The sequence below is a fragment of the Python bivittatus genome, unplaced genomic scaffold, assembly GCF_059951505.1.
Source record: "Python bivittatus isolate LINGU-HERP-01145 unplaced genomic scaffold, Pbiv_v1 ctg000020_np1212, whole genome shotgun sequence".
NCBI lineage: Eukaryota > Metazoa > Chordata > Lepidosauria > Squamata > Pythonidae > Python > Python bivittatus.
The window spans coordinates 49,305,967-49,327,728 of NW_028277030.1; positions in this window are offsets into that span (position 1 = coordinate 49,305,967).

The following is a 21,762-nucleotide window of genomic DNA, read 5'->3' on the forward strand; positions in this document are numbered from 1 at the left end:
AGCATTTCAGTGCTGCAAAGATATGGAATGTCAGAACCAAAAACTAAGACAAACATGATGCGTTCAGAGCAGAAGCGTCCACACTGAACACTGATATTCTGGGAATCAGCAAACTGAAATGGGCTGGTATGGGTTTCTTCACAATCAGGAGGACATCAGATCATTCAGTGAGCTTTAGACCTCATGAGAAGCTAATGATTTGGAATAATACTTTATTTGAAAATGAGAAAAAAAAATTAAAAATCATGGGCTGAAGGGGGATAATTATTCTTAATTAATAGTAATTAAGTTAATATGTAAAGACACCTTCAAGACCTTAAAAATTATAAAAGTAATATAATTTATCAAAAACAACTGACTATATTCAATAATATATTAAGTTAACAATTTTGCAGTGTTCCTTGTTTACCCTGGATGCTAAAACCCCTGAAGTTTTAAGCAAATTGGAGAAGGTTTTTGGAGAGGTGAAAGCAACAATATTGTTGGTTTTTTATTTAAAAATGCAAAAATAAATTTGGATTATATACGAGAAATCTTAAATAAAGAATTCTTGGATTTTAAGAAATGTCAACTTCATTTCTGACTATTAAAAAACCCAGTTAGTTCAACAACGGCTCTGGGGGGAGTATATTGGATTCTCCAATTAACGTTTACAAAAGATTGGCTGCCATCCTTTTAATCAATGAAGGGATTCCTTCAAGTCAGTTTTGACTCCTGGCAACTGCCTGGAGAACTCCCTGCAGTGTTCTTGGCAAGATCTTCAGAAGTGGTTTGCCCTTGCCTGCTTCCTAGGGCTGAGAGAGAGGGACTTGTCCAAGGACAGCCAACTGGCTTTGTGCCTAAGGTGGGCCTAAAGCTCACGGTCTCCTGGTTTCTAGCCTGGTGCCTTAACCACTACACCAAACTGGCTCTCCTTTTTATACTGGAGGTGTAACATATTGGAAGGAACATTAGTACACCTGCTTTGGCCATTTCCATTGGTAGCTCCTTTTTGATTAGATATTATTGCTATGATGAAGCAGGTTTTACAAAGAAATTAAGGTTCAAGGGTGCTAATATGTTTTAAATTAGATCCCTCAAATGTGAACATTCTCTATTCATGAAGAGCTTTGAATATACTGAGCCTGAACCATTACAAAAAAAAAAGTAATTCTATTCTTGAAAGGATACATCTGTATATAGATTCTAAAGACTGGCTCAGTGAAAATTTGTCAGCCCTCAGCTTCTGAAATGGTTTTGTGTCAACAGAGTGGGATGATTGGACAATATGATTCCATATGGACTGAGTTCAACTCATTGTTTAAAAAAGAATGATAACAATTCATATAAATATAATATTGTTACTTTGATATCCCAGAACAGTAGTGAAATTAGAGAAAAATCAAAATCTTTATTGTATTGTATCACTGTAGCATTGGTTGTTTTTATTATTTTCTCTATAATTTTTAGTGATATTTTCATTCCCATTTTCTTCTTTTGTTTCCTGGGGGGGGGGTTGTTTTGTTTTTGCTATTTTTATTTTTAGTTTGTTTCATTAAATGTATGCAATATATAAATAATATATTATTTCATTAAATGAAATTCCTTTTAGTAGGCTTGTTCTTAATAATATTACTTGCACTATTACTTGTATTGGGTCAAAAATTCAATACAAATTATTTTTTGGAAATGATCTGCCAGGAAGCTACAGTTCAAACTGAATAAGGAACAACGCATGGGAGCTCTACCAAAGGTTAATTCAGCCGAGGTCACCCGAGCTGATGGCACAGGGCAGACACAGCAACAGAGATTTTATCTTCCTTGATTCCTAATTTCAAAAATTCATAAGGATGGTGGCAGTAGCCGTGAAATAAAGAGGTATGTGCTACTTGGGAGAAGCACATGACAGATTGAGACAAAATGCTAAAGTGCAGAGACATCACGCTGACAACGAAGATTGTTGAAGTCATGTTTTTCCCAACTGTAATATACATACATCTGTGACAGCTGGACCATCAGTAAGAGTGAAGGAAGGAAAATTGATATCTTGTTGAGAATATTTTGGACCACAAGAAGAACACATCATTCAATATTAGATAAGTAAAATCAGTATTTCACTGGAAGCACTAAGAATGAAACTAAAGCTTTTGGACATATAAAACAAAGGCAGGGCAATTGAAGAAGACATTGCTGCTTGAAAAAAATAAAAAACAATGGCTTAATATGCCATAGAAAGCAAGATGGCTAGACACTATCACCGATGACATAAGAATAAGCTTACAAGAAACCAAGAAAGCAGTTACCAACAGGCAATCCTGGTGAAATGATGTCCGAAATGAATGAACTACAACACAGCAACCTAGAGGATGTTGGGGAACCACAGAATGGAGGGCAGCAGAAGAACCAGGGTTAGGAGCTCAAAGTGTAAGGAAAGCCAAGACTTGGTGCTGAATGAATTCAAAGTTCTTTAAAAAAAAAAAGATCAGACCACAGCAGGCAGAAATGGTAATTGATGAGCGTCAAACAGCATATGAACAAAAACAGGAAAGAAAGAACAATAGGAAGACACAGATTCAGTGGTGCCTTAAGGCAAGTTGCCTAGATCGGAAGCCAAAAAAAAACAAACCCCAGAATGCCAGAATACTGAAATAGGGTTCAATAAGAGGATATTTTGGCATTCAGATCACTGGGCATGGTTTCTGAGTCGCTAGTGTTGGAATGACACTGGTCCTGCACAACTATTGCATGGGAAGGATGGTGCACAGGAAAAGGTCATGTGCCTTAGGCCCAAGTGCACATCAATCAATGGATCCTGTGCCAACTACAGTGGGGCAAAAAAGTATTTAGTCAGCCACCAATTGTGCAAGTTCTCCCACTTAAAAAGATGAGAGAGGCCTGTAATTTTCATCATAGGTATACCTCAACTATGAGAGACAAAATGGGGGGGAAAATCCAGAAAATCACATTGTCTGATTTTTAAAGAATTTATTTGCAAATCATGGTGGAAAATAAGTATTTGGTCAATATCAAAAGTTCATCTCAATACTTTGTTATATATCCTTTGTTGGCAATAACAGAGGTCAAACATTTTCTGTAAGTCTTCACAAGGTTTTCACACACTGTTGCTGGTATTTTGGCCCATTCCTCCATGCAGATCTCCTCTAGAGCAGTGATGTTTTGGGGCTGTCACTGGGCAACACGGACTTTCAACTCCCTCCAAAGGTTTTCCATGGGGTTGAGATCTGGAGACTGGCTAGGCCACTCCAGGACCTTGAAATGCTTCTTACGAAGCCACTCCTTCGTTGCCCGGGCAGTGTGTTTGGGATCATTGTTGCGCTGAAAGACCCAGCCACATTTCATCTTCAATGCCCTTGCTGATGGAAGGAGGTGTTCACTCAAAATCTCACAATACATGGCCCCATTCATTCTTTCCTTTACACGGATCAGTCGTCCTGGTCCCTTTGCAGAAAAACAGCCCCAAAGCATGATGTTTCCACCCCCATGCTTCACAGTAGGTATGGTGTTCTTTGGATGCAACTCAGCATTCTCTCTCCTCCAAACACGCAAGTTGAGTTTAGACCAAAACATTCTACTTTGGTTTCATCTGACCATATGACATTCTCCCAATCCTCTTCTGGATCATCCAAATGCTCTCTAGCAAACTTCACACGGGCTCGGACATATACTGGCTTAAGCAGGGGAACACATCTGGCACTGCAGGATTTGAGTCCCTGGCGGCATAGTGTGTTACTGATGGTAGCCTTTGTTACTTTGTTCCCAGCTCTCTGCAGGTCATTCACTAGGTCCCCCCGTGTGGTTCTGGGATTTTTGCTCACCGTTCTTGTGATCATTTTGACCCCACAGGGTGAGATCCTGCGTGGAGCCCCAGATCGAGGGAGATTATCAGTGGTCTTGTATGTCTTCCATTTTCTAATTATTGCTCCCACAGTTGATTTCTTCACACCAAGCTGCTTGCCTATTGCAGATTCAGTCTTCCCAGCCTGGTGCAGGTCTACAATTTTGTTTCTGGTGTCCTTCAACAGCTCTTTGGTCTTGGCCATAGTGAAGTTTAGAGTGTGACTGTTTGAGGTTGTGGACAGGTGTCTTTTATACTGATAACAAGGTCAAACAGGTGCCATTACTACAGGTAACGAGTGGAGGACAGAGGAGCCTCTTAAAGAAGTAGTTACAGGTCTGTGAGAGCCAGACATCTTGCTTGTTTGTAGGTGACCAAATACTTATTTTCCACCATGATTTGCAAATAACTTCTTTAAAAATCAGACAATGTGATTTTCTGGATTCCCCCCCCCCCCCCATTTTGTCTCTCATAGTTGAGGTATACCTATGATGGAAATTTCAGGCCTCTCTCATCTTTTTAAGGGGGAGAACTTGCACAATTGGTGGCTGACTAAATACTTTTTTGCCCCACTGTATGTGCCAGTCAGTTCTTGCAAAACTGCATACCCACCAATACCAAATAACTGTAGGGTGGTAGAAAGTATAAAGCCTGACTTAGCTCAGTGAATATTAGAATGATGCAAGCTTAAATAATCTGGGACATTTTCTTAGCTGGAACATTACTGCTTGCCTTAGATTGTTTTCCCGTGAGATCACTTTCTCCACTAACCCCCCACGTGCACTTTAGTTTTATATTCTTAGAAACACATTTGCCATTTCTACTAGAAAAAAGACCTAGTTTCACAACTAGGAGAACTCTGCAATAGGTCTTCACAAGAATCGGAAAATGTATGTTTATTGAAATCCAGGGACTAGCCCATGGGAATAAAATGGCCATATAGCTAGAGACCATCATTCAAATTAATAATAGCTCCACTCCCAGGGTCATATGCTATGTTAATATTATTGAGACCTTTTAATAAATTTCATTAGAGACAAATAGAATTAGTCAGTCACCTACCAACAGCACCTAGGCTTCTTATAATGTGTGTGTCCCAAAAGCACAAAACATGCATACCTGTGTTTTTCCTTGCTTACTTTCTAAAGTTTGTGTGATGAAAGGTCTAACAGAAGCCATTAGCTTTATAACTCTGTGTATATGTAGATGGGTATTTGTTCACATATACCATAATCACACAGACTAGACAACATTGCTTAGCCTCCCAAATGCTGGAAGGAGCATTGGTCATGTGTGTGTCACAGTCAGTCTGCAAAAGCGGCTGTTGCAGTTGCAGAACATTATTCTTACCACGTCTAAACTGTTGATGCTACTTCAGCATTCCTCTCTTATTATTACTTCAGCAGAAATAAACCATGGTTCAATGCAGCCTGCACAGCTATTACAAGAGTAGAGAACCGATGGGACTTAAATAGGCAGATTTTAGGCTTTTTCTCCATTTCTCATGTCACTTATGAGTGTACTAGTACAAGAGGAGGAATGCTGAATTTATATTATGGCCAGGTATACTAATGACATAAATAAGAGTAAAAAACAGGTATAAGCCTTGTTTGGGAAAATGCTTTTGGATCAAGCCAAATAGTCAGTCGTGTTTTGCAGAAAGGAGATACACTCTAGTCTTGTTTTCTCTCTGTTCAGAAAGTTCAGGCTAAATTACATCATGGAGGGAAGACCAGTTTCTAACCTGATCCATCTGCATGTTCTCTGAGTGGCCGTGATGCTCAGCTGGGCTGAAACTGCTCAAAAGAAGGGGGCTATCCATGTCGTGTCTACTTCAGCACCAGCAATAATGGAATGGTCAAGAATATCTCAGAGGCCTGACTTGACAATTCTCCTGGAAGAGGATCTGATCTGATCTGACACTGCACAAAGCCCCTGTGGCCAGATGAGATAATGATGCATCCTCCTCTCCCAAAAGCCAAGGAAAACTGTGTGATAGTTTTGTTTTTCCAAGGAGACCTATTCATCCCATCTGTCAAATATCATTCTGGGACCTTGCTGAAACACATGTGATGTATTTTAAAGCAAAGAATCTCGGAAAGACCTGACATCTGCCAGAAAGGGTTGGAAATTACATAATAACAGTTCTGGACATTAGTTTAACGTTTTCTCCAAGGAGAAGCCTATGCCTTTGCCTTAGTCAGCTTATTCTCATTCATTCTGGATGCTGGAAGCACCAATCTGCTTCCTTTTTTAAAGTACACATAAAAGGGACTCAACGTGAGCAAGGAAGCCTCCACAATTTGGTAGAAACCAAGGACTTGCGAAGGTCACAGTGAACTTTACCTGGTGCTCAGAAGTGAGCTCTCTGGGCTGAAGAGTTCTTTCACATCTCTTGAGAGAAACTGTAACCTATTTCAAAGGAAAAAAGGAAGCCCTGCAGCATTCAGTGCACTCCTGTCCTCCTCCTCCTCCTTCCTCTAATTATAGTATAGAATCGGCTTTAGAACTGGAACACAGATTAACTTCTGTAAAAAAAAGAAAGAAAGAAAAACCCACAGTACTGTGTCTGCCAGTCAGGTCTCTTACAAGTAATGCCATTTAGAAATCAGAGATAGCAGGGAGATGGTGGGAAAAGAAAATGCAGAAAGTACTTTTTTTAACCAACAATCAGCCATCACACAGTGAAAGCTTTAATCAGCTGCTTTTCAATCTCACGAAAAACACCACATGGCTATAAGGAGATGAGTGCAGGCAGTGTGTGGCCTCAGCATTATCCTCTAAAAGGCCAAATCTGTACTTCATTGAGAGAGTCAGAATGAAACCCAAAACTATTATCACAGATTCCAAAGGCAACCCAACAGTGTTGTTCACAGCTTCCACAAAGGATGAAGCAAAATGAATGAAAACCCTCCTATAGAGGGGACAGAAAAAAGAAGGAAATAAACCATAGACATATTTTAGGATGCAGAAGTCTGGTGAGGAGGAAAGAAAACATGCATTTCAATAGTAGAGAATGGGCAAAATTATCCATTTTAGGAAAAGACATTCTTGGTGGGGCTGGGTTAGTTGCCTAGACTGACTAACTAACTAACTAACTAGTCAAAGGACTTCATATACATTCTCTAACCGTAATCTTTAAAACAACTCCATGAGCCAAGCCAGATAAGCCATGATCAGCTGTGTGTCAGACTCTGTGATTGTAGGACTGTAGTCTGGTCAACTGTGGTGGGTTGTATAACTGTTGGACAGCTGTTGAAAGCAAGCATAGGTGTGTGGTTCTGGCAGACCCAGATGCCAATATCATCTCTATTCTGGCAACTCAATGACAGATTCTAATACTGTTGCACATCTGAGGGATTAGACATCTGCTCCCTGTGTGATGTATGGGATCATCAGTCAACAATGCCCATTACAACTTACTTTGAATGGGCTCATCCTTATGCAAAAGAATCTTGATAATTTATAGAAGTCATCACTCATCCATATATATGGCCCCACAAATAACATCATCCAAAAACTAATGGGGAACATTGTAACTCCACAGAATACGTTGTCACTGATTTCACTGTGGCTGTCCATCAAGAAAAGGATTACCAAGACTGATTACATTGCAAAAAAACTGAGCTGAGAATCCATCAGGAGATTTAGCACTCTCTCTAAGTCTTCTTACCATCCTATATGTGGCAATGAACTCTTTTGTAAAGAAGTGTTTGTGTCACACCTAACAAGTGTTGTGTTAATGGCTATATGTTATAGGTGATTTGAGCTGTCTGCACCTGCTAAATTTCACTTCTCTCTGACCTTTCCTTTTCCTATAGCCTCGATGCTCCAATAAGGGCTGTATACGTGTGTGTGTGAGTGTGTGCTTCCTCAGATCAATATTTTAGATCTCTGATGAAATAGATTGAAAATGTATGCTATACTAAATATATTAACCTTTAAGATACCATGATACACTTTAAAGGTTTGAACCAGAATCTTCTGTTACATAGCTTCATCTGAAAATCACTGCACTGCACCAAAATAGTCATTTATAAGGCAAACTATTCTGGAAAGTTATCGGATTGTTTTGTTCCCTCTTTTCCAGTCTAAGATAAATGTTCGAATATCACATCGCTTTGGAGAAGTCAACGCGCTAGAATGTGACCCGATCACTGTCGAAATCTCTTTAAGTGGCAATCAGTGTGAACTATGAAGCCTTCAATCCCCTCACCCTGGGCACCCTGCTTCTTTGTTCCTCCATTAACTCCACTTGGTGTAATCCTACACTGGCTAGTGGGGACTACTTCCAATCTCATCAAACTACCCCTTGGATTTTAAAGGAGGAAAATGCCATTTCAGATCCAGGCACCCAGCTTCAAGGAATGGCTTTTGCTGAGATCTTGCCAGTAGATCCTACAGTCTCAGTGCTCCAATAAGGAAGTGCTCTGTGAGAGGAAGATTGCATGGGAAAGTATTTCTTTCTATACATGCTTTTAGAACATATGGCTGCAAACATATGGTGCAAACATTTGGGAAAGAGCAATTCTTTCCCTCCCTCCCCCTTTTTTGTTCCTTTTGTTAGAAGCTGATGTAGAGCTTCTGGAAGGTGCAAGTCCTTCCCTGTTGAATAGATTCTAGACTCTCAGTGCTTTTGCTGATTCCCTGGCAATCAGATAACTGGAAGGAGCTCCAAGGAAGCAAAATGAGGTGAGGGTTGCTGCCTGAGCTGGCTTGCACCTGTGTTTCTGACTACAGTTTTGTCAGAAGATGTAGCCCTTCAAGGTAGTCCAGACAGGAAACCAAAACCATGAGTTACTACCACTACCTTTATTGTAAGCTTGCAGAAACAGAATCTTGCACGTCTGAAAGCACTTCTCCCCTCCCCTGCCTTTATTTCCAGAGAACTAGGGCGGGTCCCTTCTGAGATGCTTTCTCTGCCCCCATTCCTTCTCTGGGCTGATGCACCTCTCGTCTGACCATTGTCTAGGTTGCAGTTCCTCTGCCTCCGGTCTCCCACAGTTATTCTCACAAACCATTACAGATGAAGAAAAAAGATGACTCAAATGTGGAGAAAACAGTGGAATAGCTGGAGCCTCAGGGACCAAGCAGAAGATAAGCAGAAACAGCTGCCAGCAGCTTAGGGCAGAAGAAAACAGTCTTGCAAGAAATAGAACAAGGAAAAAAGCAACAGCCTGACAGAGGGTTGGAGCTCGCTATCAAGCAAAGCCCTCAGCAAACAATAATCTGCACACAGGAAAGCAGAGCAACGGGAGACAGCCGGTAGAGTAGAGGCTGCAGGGAAGAGATTGAAAGCGAAAGTTAAGAGAGGGGCTGGAGTGAGGGCAACAGCACTTAAAGAAACCAGTCACCAGTTTTGGCCGAGGCTATGTGATTGCTTGATTTATAGGCCGCTGCGTGCATAGCCTCAGAAAGGACCCTGGAAAAGGAAAGATGCTTACAAGACTCAGTGCACAACACGAAAGGAAAAATATGAGAGCAGTCTGGAAAGAAACTCATAGGTTAATGGGAATAAGCCTGGGGATTAGGAAAAAGGATGATAGGTATAGGAGCAGGAAGTAGGTTTGGGACTTCATGCTAGTAAAACAAAAGTTCTCCTTTTGTCATTATTGAGCAATAAAGAAAAGCCTGTAAGGGAAAAACGCATTCCTGCTCATCAACCTCTTGTGACTGTACCATCCAAAAATGAACCTGTGACTACTGACGGTCACGACTACTTTGAAAACAGAGCTGTGAGAATGTGGGGAGGGAACCACATCCCTCAGCATAGCGCGTTTCCTTGTTGTTTCCAGTTTGTTTCAGGCTGAGTGAAGGCAGTAGTCCGTTGGGAAAGAAAAAGACCGCGTGGGAGGAAGCACAGACGTAGGTGCCCTAGGGTGGGATCTGCAGCATCTCTGGCCAGGAGGCAAGGAGGCCAGCCCCTGTGGACGAGGGAAGCCAGGTGGATGGCAATGGAAGAGAAAGAGGCAGGCAAGCAGCAATGGGGGCAAAGGATTAGTAGGGGAAGGGCATTCATGAGGACCCAGAAATACCTGGAGCCTTGTATCCAATTTGGGAAAACATCCCTCTGGGCTACAAATGATAATTTAGTTCTTCAGGCACCTAAGTGGGCTACTTTTGGGCTACAAACTCCAATCCATACCTGTGGTTTTCTGCATTTCTAAATGACAATTTCTCTCTCTCTCTCCTTGCATTAATCCATAGAATTGCCTTTAATACATCGTTTGAATATATTTTGATATCAACTGTTCTTTCTTTCTGGATACAACTGTCTTCTCACCTTTCACTCTGATTATCTTGCATTAGTGTTGTTTCTGTAGCAGGTTGTCCTAAAGGCACAAATGTTCCTTTCAGATTTTTTTTTTCAGCCCAGCTTCAGGCTCTCAAGTTTAATCAAAGGCATTTGATATAGCCAAACGTTATCCTCTTAAAAGGACTTTGCAGATAAAGAAAAGTAACTACCATCCACTATCATCTGGATTCATTTCATATTAAACATCCATGATATTCCGTCAGCTTCAGATCAACTCCTGAAAAAAGAATCCATACTGAATAGATTTGTAGAACCTCCTTCTAAACATTCCTATCACAAGTACTGTACATTTTATTTTTCATTCTTCTTTATTTTATATCAATACCTCTACAAAGCATCTCAAAGCATTTTACAAAATATGAAGCACTTAATAAAAAACAGTAACAACTGTACACACACACACCCTAAAAACAATAAAAAAGAGGGAAAAGACAGGAATGTCAAAAAGGTCAAAATGGCAATGTGAGAGATTGGAAGGAAGTAGAGGAGGAGTATAGATAGGTAAGAACAGACAACGCAGCCCAGATGTGACAGCCATGGAAAGCAAGCATTGCAAAGAGACTCCACCCAAATTAACTCACTCTAAGCCTAGTTAGAGAGCCAATATGGTGCAGTGATTAAAGGCACCAGGCTAGAAATGAGAAAACTGGGAGTTCTAGTCCCACCTTAAGCATGAACCCAGCTGGGTGACCTTGGGCCAGTCATTCTGTCCCACCCTTAGGAAAAAGACAAAGGCAAACCGCTTCCGAAAATGTTGCCAAGAAAACTGCAAGGCCTTGTCCAGGCAGTTGCCAGGAGTCAAAAGTAACTTGAAGACACTCCCTCCCCCCAAAAACCCATGGTTAGGAATTTACTCTTACAGTTTTAAAGATTATGTTTTTATCCCAGACTAGCGTTAAAAATGCCTTTCTGAAATCTGTATGGTTCATGCTTCTTTGGTTTGTCAGCTATGTGGAGATTGACTAGCCGGTACAAGTGTGCAGTTGAAGCTGTACCCTTTTTTAACATGGGGTTCAATCACATGTCACATTCACCATCTTGACTTTTTTGACCAGTATTCTGGTCCTAAATTGTTCAGGGCTCAAAATGGCAAAAGGAAAACCTTGAATCTGCCTTGGTAGGAAAATGGTGGCCAATGCAGTTGCTTCAACAGAAATATAACAGTTATATGGCCAGTTGCCCTGTGGAGATAGATAGATAGATAGATAGATAGATAGATAGATAGATAGATAGATAGATAGATAGATAGATAAGAGAAAGAGAGAGATGATAAAGAAACACAGAAAGAGAGAGATTTGTCAAATCCAGGCACTAATCCATCCAATTATTTATTTTATTGAATCAACTCATACGCTGCCCAGTCATGAAGGCAACTTTAGGCAGTTGAAATATTAGGGCTAAAAACAATGACACAATAATATAAATAAACAATAATATCTATGGAGAGGTGAAAAAACCAAACAAGACCCAAATAACAATAGTAAAACATGAAACCAATCCAGTAACAAGGAGGTAACAAGTAACAATCCATAACTTTCCTTACTCCAGGGCCTGTTTGGAAGAACCAGGTCTTTAAAGATTTGCAAAAATGCTGTAAGATTGGGACCATATAGGCTTGCAGTAGAACACTGTTCCATAAGGGTGGTGGAGTCATAGAAGAGGCTTATTTCCTAGGCCTTGCAAGATGCCATTGCTTTACAGATGTGTAACAGTATGTGGGAATGACCCTGGGAGACAGGAGGAAGACCCATAGCCTGGACAACCATCATGCAAAAGGTATCTCAGTCCATCCATAGAAGCAGAGGGGCTGTGGGAAGTGTTTCAGAAAGGACCCTCCCTAGTTTTCTGGAAAGTAAAAGGAAAGGAGGGGAGGAATACTTTCAGACTTGCAAGATTAATGTCAGCCCTTTGAGGGTGAGATATGGCAAACTGAAGACAGCTCCACAAAAGTGGAGGCAACGACTATGGCAAAGACCGAGGAACTGGTAAGTAGACTGATTCCTTGGAACATCTCTGGATAAGGAAAGGATGGGAGATTGCTCACATGTGCTCCCAATGGCTGGTCCTCACAGGAAGACCACAGGACAGTAGTTCTCCACAGATTTGAGTGCCAGGAGATGATGGAATCAGCTGTCTTGCTCACAACCATGGTGGAGCCTTTTAAAGGATGCTAAGTTCACAAACCTCACTTTCTAATCACTTTGGAAATTGCCTGTTAACCATCTTAAAGCTATTAGAGACCTTTAGAATGACAAGTTTGAAAAGCCTTCCTCAGGTGAGTTTATTTTCAACTCTGAACAAAAGAAAAATTAATTATAAGCTTAAGAACTTAAATAATTTGAAATAAACAGCAAAAAGCTAAATAAGATTTTGGTTTAAGAAAGTTATAAACAGATTAAGGGTCCAGATAAATTTGGAATATCGACATTTTACTGTAAAATTTTGGAATTAACTATAAAAAATAAAACAACTTCTTATGAGAAACAGACTTATTTTGGCTATCCTGGCTATTGTAAGCCACAACAAAGATAAGTTACTTTATGATTTTAGAAACTAGGCATTAGAGGGGACTAAAGATTCTGAGTAGAAGAAGAAAAAAATACAAGCCTGTTCTTGATGTCAGTTAATATGGGACTTACAAAACGACACAAAACTTTATAACTTCAGAAATATTGAAGGAGACCTTTGAAGAACAGAGCCAGAAATTAGTAACTACAATGTCAACACTGTCAGTAATGATGTCTGCTTCTATGGATAGACTACATCTAAAAGATGTTAATGAGGGAATGACAGATGTGGAACAAATTTTATTTGACAAGACAAAATACCAAAAATGGATCTACAAACGACAGGACAAGAGAATGATTTGGAAAAGGACACTTTACTGGATATACAAAAGAAATAAGCTGAAGTTTTAATAATTAAAGGGGAAATACAAATGATAAACCAAGAGAATGACCTGGAAAATGTTTTCTTATTGGATCTACAAAAGAGGCTTGTTAAAGCCTTGAAGAAATCTGTGTGATGGGATAAAGAAAAATTGAAGAGAAATCAAATCCTATAACAATATTTGATTGAATTAAAGATTAAGCCTGTTAGAAGTAAAAGGAAGGAATATAAAGTTGGTTTATTTGATCAAGATTAAAGTAGGACTTTTTTTTTTTCGCAAAGTTCGGGCAACGCTTTATTGACTTTTTGCTGACACCAGGATTGAAAAGTTGATGTTCTATGGATTTGCTGATAGATAAGGGATGGAATATGGGATGAAGAGATATCTGTAAACTTCTAGGGGGTGAAGAGTTACTAAGTGTACTTGTGATAAAGTTTGGAAGTCACTTCTTTATATATTTCTTTTCTTTTTCTTTATTATATTCTATCTTTTCTTTTTCTTTTTTCTTTTTTTCTTTTTTCCTGCACTTTTTATTCTTTCTTCCATTCTCTTCTCTTTCTCTAAGTTTAGTTTGTATTAGTTTTTACTACTGTAATTAAAATCCTTAATAAAAATTATAGTCAAAGATGTCAGCCTTTTGAGGTAGCCCAAACAAGAAGCATATCAATGAATACTAGCTCTATCTTTATGGTAAGGTTACATTAACAGAATCTTGCAAGTTTAAATGATGAAAAAGTCCTAAGTATACTCTTATATTGTTTGCAATGGGCAATGGGCAGAATTCTCCAGCTTAACCTCAGAATTACTCTGTTAGTTAATAAACACACACACATACAGTGCAAAACAATCCAGACTGAGTCATTTGGGCACCTGAGGTAGGACATTCCACAAGCATCTCTCTTCAAGAGTAAAAGCATAGTGCATAATTAAGCGTCATCCTATCATAAGACCAGTGACCTAAGCCAAATGCTCTCCTCTGCCTAATGGTAGGGCTGGCCTTCTTTTGCCTGCTTGACTCCCAATTATCCAATAGAATTGCACCAAGACAGTATATAGATGCAGCCATAACGGCACGTCACATTAATAGGGACTGAAGTTCAACGGTTGGTCTTCTGTCTTTTCTGTCCTCCACATTTGTCTCCTCTATTAGCATCCCTACCTTTAGGACATTACATCTTCCCATGGTGGATCGATAAGCAGGATCTTCTTCACATTGTCAGGCTTGAATACTAGCACAACAGGCCCAGCAAACGGCCATAGTGGAGTTCCTTCTCTACGTTGCATGGAAGTTAACTCTTTAATTCAAATCTAGCAATGCCAGTATAATTTATACAGATCTTTATTTCTTTTCTGGCACCTTCTATGTGGTTTGCATAAAGAATGGGACATAGATCTTTAAATGCTAATTTGCCTTGGTCTTACTTTTCTACAGTACTGAACATGGGCTTGGAGTGCTGAAGCTCTCCCCCTGCTCTGCTCAAAATCCTTCCCTATTATAAAAACATGAGTGCCTAACCCTTTTTTCTCCTCTCCCTTTTCCATTCACCTCTCCTACCCCAGCATTCTTTTATCTGCTTAAATATCCTTGGCTGCAAGACATCCAGTATGGAAAGTTCATCCATTTTTAATTCATTTAATACCCTAGGAAGAGCACACTTCTGAACTGGAGGGCCTCTGACAATGACATATATAGCAGTTGGCCTCTTTTGTTCAGGGATGAGCAGTTGTGGACACAAAAGACACAGCTCCAATGAATAGTCGCAGCCCGTTCAAAGGAAGGAGTGCATTTTCTCCCTGAACTGCAAGAACAAACATCTTCAGATAAAGGGCGCACACATACAAATGCTGCCACATTATCCATTATTGTCAGTTATTGCCAAATTATCTGTAATACCTTACATGCAAGCGAGCTGTACTCACCCCCAAATCTACATAAACAAGCTGATATTTTTCCACTTCTGGAGATCAGAAACAGGCTATCAGGCATTCAGAGTGATGTCTCAGGGATATAAGGTCAACTGGTGAGAATGTCTGATTCACAGTTGTCTAGCTAGAAAGTTCTCAACCTCCACAGATTAAGCTGCTGGAAAAGAACATCTGGGGAAACCCAGAGTAGACTTTTGCAATAATCAGTGCACGTGAGCTCGGTTCATTCTTGGGCTGTACACATGCTGGTCCTTGATTCTGAATGGAAATCTACCTGCCAAGCAGTGGAACTCATAAGTGCTAGTTAAAACAAAATAAATCCTGCTACTGTGACACCTGCCCATTTCTGCCTTGCCTTGCCTTTCTTTTCTAGGCACCGCAGGGATGTTGCTCCAAGGCTGGGATGCTTGAAGTAGCAATTATGCTATTGAGAACACCCCTGTGAACTGATTAGCTAACAAGCTGGGATTTAGGAAAGGTTTCTTAATTTATATTTCTTTGCTATCATGCTAAACAGGAGGCTCTTGGAGGAGGCTCCTCCAGCCTTAGCAACTTCTAAATCTGTAGACATCAAATGCCAGAGTTCTCAGCAGAGGTCACACCCACTGAAGGCTCTCTGGGAGGGGAAATCTATACTGCTAGAGGGTATGCAGGTTGCTGAAAACTGGGTTAGGGTTATACTTAATTCAGCCTAGAAGCACGATAGTAACAAGCATCATGTTCTATTTTTCATTTTGTACACATTTAGGCATTTGAATGAGTGAATGTACTTTTTTTTTTAATTGCCCTTATTTCTTTGGCTTTCTGTCTGGCGTGGGAGAAAACCTGGAGTATATTTCAGATTAGAAGAAGAACTCATGTTATATAATACTTCATGTGTCTATTTAAAATAAAAGTGCCACTGAGTTCAATAGGATTTACTACTAAATGGGTACCTACAAAATTCAAGGTGAATGAATATTTTTATTACAGTCACAGACCAGAATTGCAAACAAAAACATATTAAAAATAAAAATAAAGTAAAAGCAGTACAAGATAAAATATTACAATTGGTGGTGGGTATGTCAGTGAATAATCCAAGTCTGCCTAATTTTACAGGCAGTATAACAAAATTTAGTTGTGTTCAAGATTAAATCTCTTATTTTTAATCTCAAAGGTGGCATTTTTTAAATGCTAACAGAACTTTAATGCATTCAGCATCTACACGTATAACATGTGGTCATATATTGTAACATCCACACTCAGAGATTGCCCTCTGGGTTGCTAAAGACTTTCAATTCCATGATGATCTTCAGGGTCCATGGACCATAACTTTTCAAAAGCCATACCCCTCCTCTGGAAGAATATCTCCCTGCCATTTAAACAGCCTCCTACCTCCTGGCTTGTAAAAAAAACTAGTGAAAACTTGGTTGTTTTACCAAGCCTGGAGACTACGTTATTATGACGACATCTTTAGATGATCTGTTTTTAATTGTTCTGAATATGACTTCCATTGTTATGTGATAATAATATAAGGTTTTGTTCTTAATTTGCCTTGTATGAGTTGGTTTTAGTCCCAGTACGTATTGGGGGCTGTGTGCCACTTGGAGTCAGTAGACTGGAGTGGTTTCTAAGCAGAAGACAGGGAGGGAGGAACAGAGGAATACGATGTGCATAGAGCAGACTATGCTCTGTCAATTTTGCTATTTAAGGAATACCTATTTCTGTTTCCTAATATGCAGACAAAACAGATCAAAGTGCATCCAAACTTACAAACCACAAGCACTTGATTTCCAAGCAATGGAGAAAGCAGTTCAGACAAGTTTGCAAAAGATAATTAGTTTATTTAGGAAGGAAGCACAGAAAAGCAATCTTCCATTTTACACAAAAGGAATAAGAGGGTTGGTTTGTAAATTCCCCATCCCTAATAAGGGAAGAGTAGCATTTGGCCTTTGAATGGCACACTGCTGGTGCACTCCAAAAATAGGCAGGGCTAAGACAAAGGAGTGGGCGGAGCCAGGGCAAAAATGGCTGAAAATAATTAAATACATTTCATATGACCATTCCCTTTATTAATCCCCTCAATATTTTATTGGTTGGAGTATCCATCTAACCAATAAGAGGCCTGGTACATAGAGACATGCAAAGTAAGTCTTTTAGACGAGGAAAGGAAATAAAAATGCAGCATCCCTCTACATCTATGGCCTAGCATCTAGCAGTGTTTCTCAACCTCAGCAACTTTAAGAATTCAACTCTTCAACTCCCAGAATTCTGAGCTTCCCCATGCCAATAGCGGGAAATGTTGCTAAGGTTGGTCTATAGTTTTATAGGTGCAGAATGCCAGTGCAGGCAATATTAAATTCCAACCTACGAACAAGCAGTCTAGTTTTAAATAACCAAACTTAAAGATAGAAAAGAAATACAGGGGAGAAAATAACCCTTCTCGATTATGATATGGTTGAGTCACGGGAAATTTCCCCGGTTGACAGTTATCCAGGTCAGGGGAAACTTGGTTGCTGGAGAGAGTGTGGGGGTCAAAATGATAGGCAGTGATGGAAAAAAGAAAAAGAAGAGCGGCTTATAATTACTTCTTCAGAGTCTGGGGAATACAAAGGACCATGTACAGGTGACTTCTAGAACTTCCACTTTAAAGCTAAACTTCTGAATGGAAGCCAAGTGGTTCCATTATTTTAAAAAAATCCCTCATGATTTGGTTAAAAACCAGATTTTAAAATATCCAATAGTCATAATTACCCCAAAACATTAGTAGCAATATCTTTATATCTTATTAGCTGTTGCTTTCTTCCTTTACCTCTTCATTAGGCTAGCCATACTTCAGACATTTCACTGAATATGCAGAGCTGTACAATGTCATGCACAGAACTGATTCAACACGGGCTGGATCAGGTGGATAAAATATTCTGAAGGCTACAATATAAATTTTTTTTACAAAAATAAAATATAAAATATTCCTTTCTGCAGCTACTCCATCTCTCATCCTCATTGGCCAAGTACTGTTCTTGCTATACTCTTCCAAACTATGAAAGCAAGGCCATTCTTTCTTGGTTCTTCATGTTCTGGGTAGTAAACAGTGTGATCTTCTCACTGAAAGTGTTCAGTTCTAGTCCATTTCAATCTGCTGATGCCTAAGATGTCAATGTGTAGTCAATTAATTTCATCTTTCGCTGTGTTGAGCTTTCCCACGTTCATGGTTCTTATCTTCCATGTTCTCCCTGTTAATTCTGTCTTTGCAGCTTCTCATTTTCTTTTCCTGCACGGCAACCACAGCAGCTATACATCCCAACAGCTATAATCTGGAAGATTATATATTCTTGGCATATATTCCTGGTATTTTTCTTGAAAACGTAAGGACCATATCATCAGCAAATAAATGTAATAATTAACTTTTGCCTTCTATATTTAGCCCAACAGTGAGGCTATTTGTTTATAATGCTATTGCTAACTTCTGTAACTAATTTGAACAGCAGGAGGGATAATGAACATCCCTGTTTAGTGCCCCTTAAAAGTAGACATTTTGAAAAATAATTATTAGTTATTTTTGCTTTTGTAACTATCATTTCCCGAAAATTATGGCTAAGCATGATTGCAAATATATACACTATGCAGTTATAGCTGTCAAATGTTACAGAGGTGATCCAATGTATGACTGTTCAAAATAAGTACAATGGAACCTCGGTTTATGAACTTAATTCATTCCGTGACTCTGGTCGCACCCCGAATTGGTCTCAACCCAAAGGAAATTTCCCCATAAGGTTCAATGTAATTACCGTTAATCCGTTCTGGCATGGAGGACAGAGAGGCGGCTATTGCTTGGAAGGAGAGTCCCCCTCCCTACGACCACGTGTCAGGGGCGGAAAATGGCCGCAGACCACGTGTCAGGGGCGGAAAAATGGCCGCGGACCTTGTCACGGGAGGGAAAATGGCTGTGTATCCTGTTCGTACCCCGAGGCGGAGTTTGCAAACCGAGGTAAATTTTTGCGGCCGGAGCTGGTCGTAACCCGAAAAGTTCATTAACAGAGGCGTTCGTAACCCGAGGTACTACTGTACCTTAAACCTTGATTTAGCAGGCCCTCATTTAACAGAATTTGGATGCAATCAATGAATATTTTGTTCAGATTTCCTTCTGAAATGATGGAGAAGTCCATTATATCAGGAGTAGATTAAATAAGACAGTTAATGTTACATTAATTTTATGATATTCATGGCCATTTATGCCATTTGCTTAATGATGTAATTTCACATATTACGTCATTCATCTTAATTTATATCATTTGTATAATGACATCATTACACATTTGACTCAAATGGATGCAAATAACATAATCTGCAATTTAATGGTGTGTATGAGTTCAGAGACCTTAACTGAAAGAGACAGTGCAGATAGCATTCTGGGGGGGAGGGGGTATCCCCTTTTATTCAAGCTTCTGATAATACATAGCAGAAGCAGTTTTGTTTCCAGCTAAGCTTTGCAAGTAAAATTTACAACTAGTTAATTACCTAACACCGCTCAAGTCCTGCTGTGCTGCTTCATTGTGGTGGTGCTGAGGTGTTCCTGGGAGAAATGAACAAAGAATGCTGGGAGTACATGTATCAGCCCTACCAGGTAGACCAGACCAAGAAATCAGTTCCACAGGAAGCTTAAAACTGCTTATATTGAGATTGGCTATAATAACAGAATCTTGCAAGTGTGACTGTGCTGTACCTTCTCCCCTTTCTTATACTCCAGCGAATTAGGAAGGTGTCTGTCTGAGCCTCTTCCAAATATTTTCTATCTGTTTTGGACTTAAGATATACTTCACCCCTTCTTGTTTGGTAACAGAGCTTGCATATCTCGGTCAAGGTCATCTTCCTTGCTCTCTATAGTATGCCAAGAGCATATACTCCCAGCAGGGTCACTCAAGGTGTGAAGATCATCCCAGCTGCGCAGCTAAAGCAAGAAAGCACCTATATTGGGTAGGAGCAATATAGGAAGATGTTGGAGACAAATGGCCATTTTAGTGACAACTGCAAAAGCATAATTTGTATTGCATGGGAGAAGGCAATGGTAAATCACTCCTTTATTTTACCAAGATACACAATTTAAAGTGGTTGACAATATAGGATTGGATGATGGGCCCCCCAGGTTGGCATTTAGCATGCTACTGAGGAAGAATTGAGGATCTTTTGGAGTACTACAAGTAGTCCTTGCTTACCAACTGCCTCATTTAGTGACCATTCAAAGCTACAATGCCTGGAAAAAAAAGAGTTTTGTGACCAATCCTGTGATGGAATGGAATTATGAAGGCCACACTCAAGGAGCCAAGCATCTCTCTCCAGCGGAGAGAAATTACGACATTTTTAACAAAGAGTTACTTGCAGTTAAAGCAGCTTTCCAGGAACGGAGGCAATGGCTGGAGGGGGCGAAGTTTTCTGTGCAAGTGTGCATGGACCATAAAAACTTGGAAGCAATGCAGAGCTCACGCTCGCTCACCCCGCAGCAAGTGCAGTGGAGTCAGTTCTTTTCACGCTTTGATTTTTACATCACGTACGTTCCGGGGGCACGTAATTTGATGCCTGATGCACTTTCCAGGAAACCAGAGTATGTTGCTGAGCAATCACCGCCACAATGTGCGGCGATCCTGCAGCCTTGCAACTTTAAAGATTTGGACGGCGCGAGAGAGAAGTTGGGAGCCAGTTGGCAGGCAGAAGATTTACTGGTAAGAATAAGGGTGCAGCAGGCACAGGACGCTTTTGCAAGGGCTCGGATGACCTCCAGAGCACCCGGCAGGGCAAGGGTTCCCCTTTTTCAATGGAAGGAGGATGCCTCCATCACAAGGGGAAGTTATATGTTCCTCTGTCCTTGCGAGAAGAGGTTTTACAACTTTGCCATGATAATGTAACAGCAGGACATGGATGGGTGTTTAAGACCCTGCACAGGACTTTAAGAGACTATTGGTGGCCTAAGATGGCGGCAAACATTAGAGATTACGCGGCATCTTGTCACGTGTGCAAACGGACTAAGACTTTTCATGGGAAACCCGCTGGGCTGTTGCAGCCCTTAGAGACTCCCCCCAAGCCTTGGCATACAGTTTCAATGGACTTTATTACTGATTTGCCTCCAGTGAAGGGTTATTCTTCAGTGCTGGTGGTTGTGGACTTATTTACTAAGATGGCTCATTTCATACCATGCAAAGGTCTACCTTCTGCTCAAGCCACAGCACAACTATTTTTGGATCATGTCTTCTGAGTTAGAGGAATGGTTAATACATTAATAACGGACAGAGGCAGTCAATTCTCTTCTAAGTTCTGGAAAACTCTTTTTGGACTGTTGAAGGTACACAGCCACATGTCTTCAGCGCACCATCCGGCTATCAATGGAGAAGCAGAAAGGACCCATCAGATGTTGCAACAGTATTTAAGGTGCTATACTACCTACAGCCAGGATAATTGGGTTGAGTTAATTCCCTTGGCGGAATTCTCCTACAACAATTCAGTGCACTCTTCAATTGGAATGTCCCCGTTTCAAGCACTCTATGGATGGGCCCCCCAGGTTTTGCCACAAACTGTCTCACGGGGGGGCGGGTCCCAGGGGCAGTGCATTTTCTGAAAAAACAGCAAGCAGCTCAGCAACTGTTGCGAGATCACTTAGCAAAGGTGAAAGAGGCGTACAAGAGTACTGCTGATACCCGCAGGCAGGCAGGTCCACTGATTTCGGTGGGGAACAAAGTGTGGTTGTCTGCTAAGTTTCTAGCTTCCAACAGGCCATCCAGAAAATTGAATGACCGGTTCATCGGACCATACAAAGTCTTGCAGAAG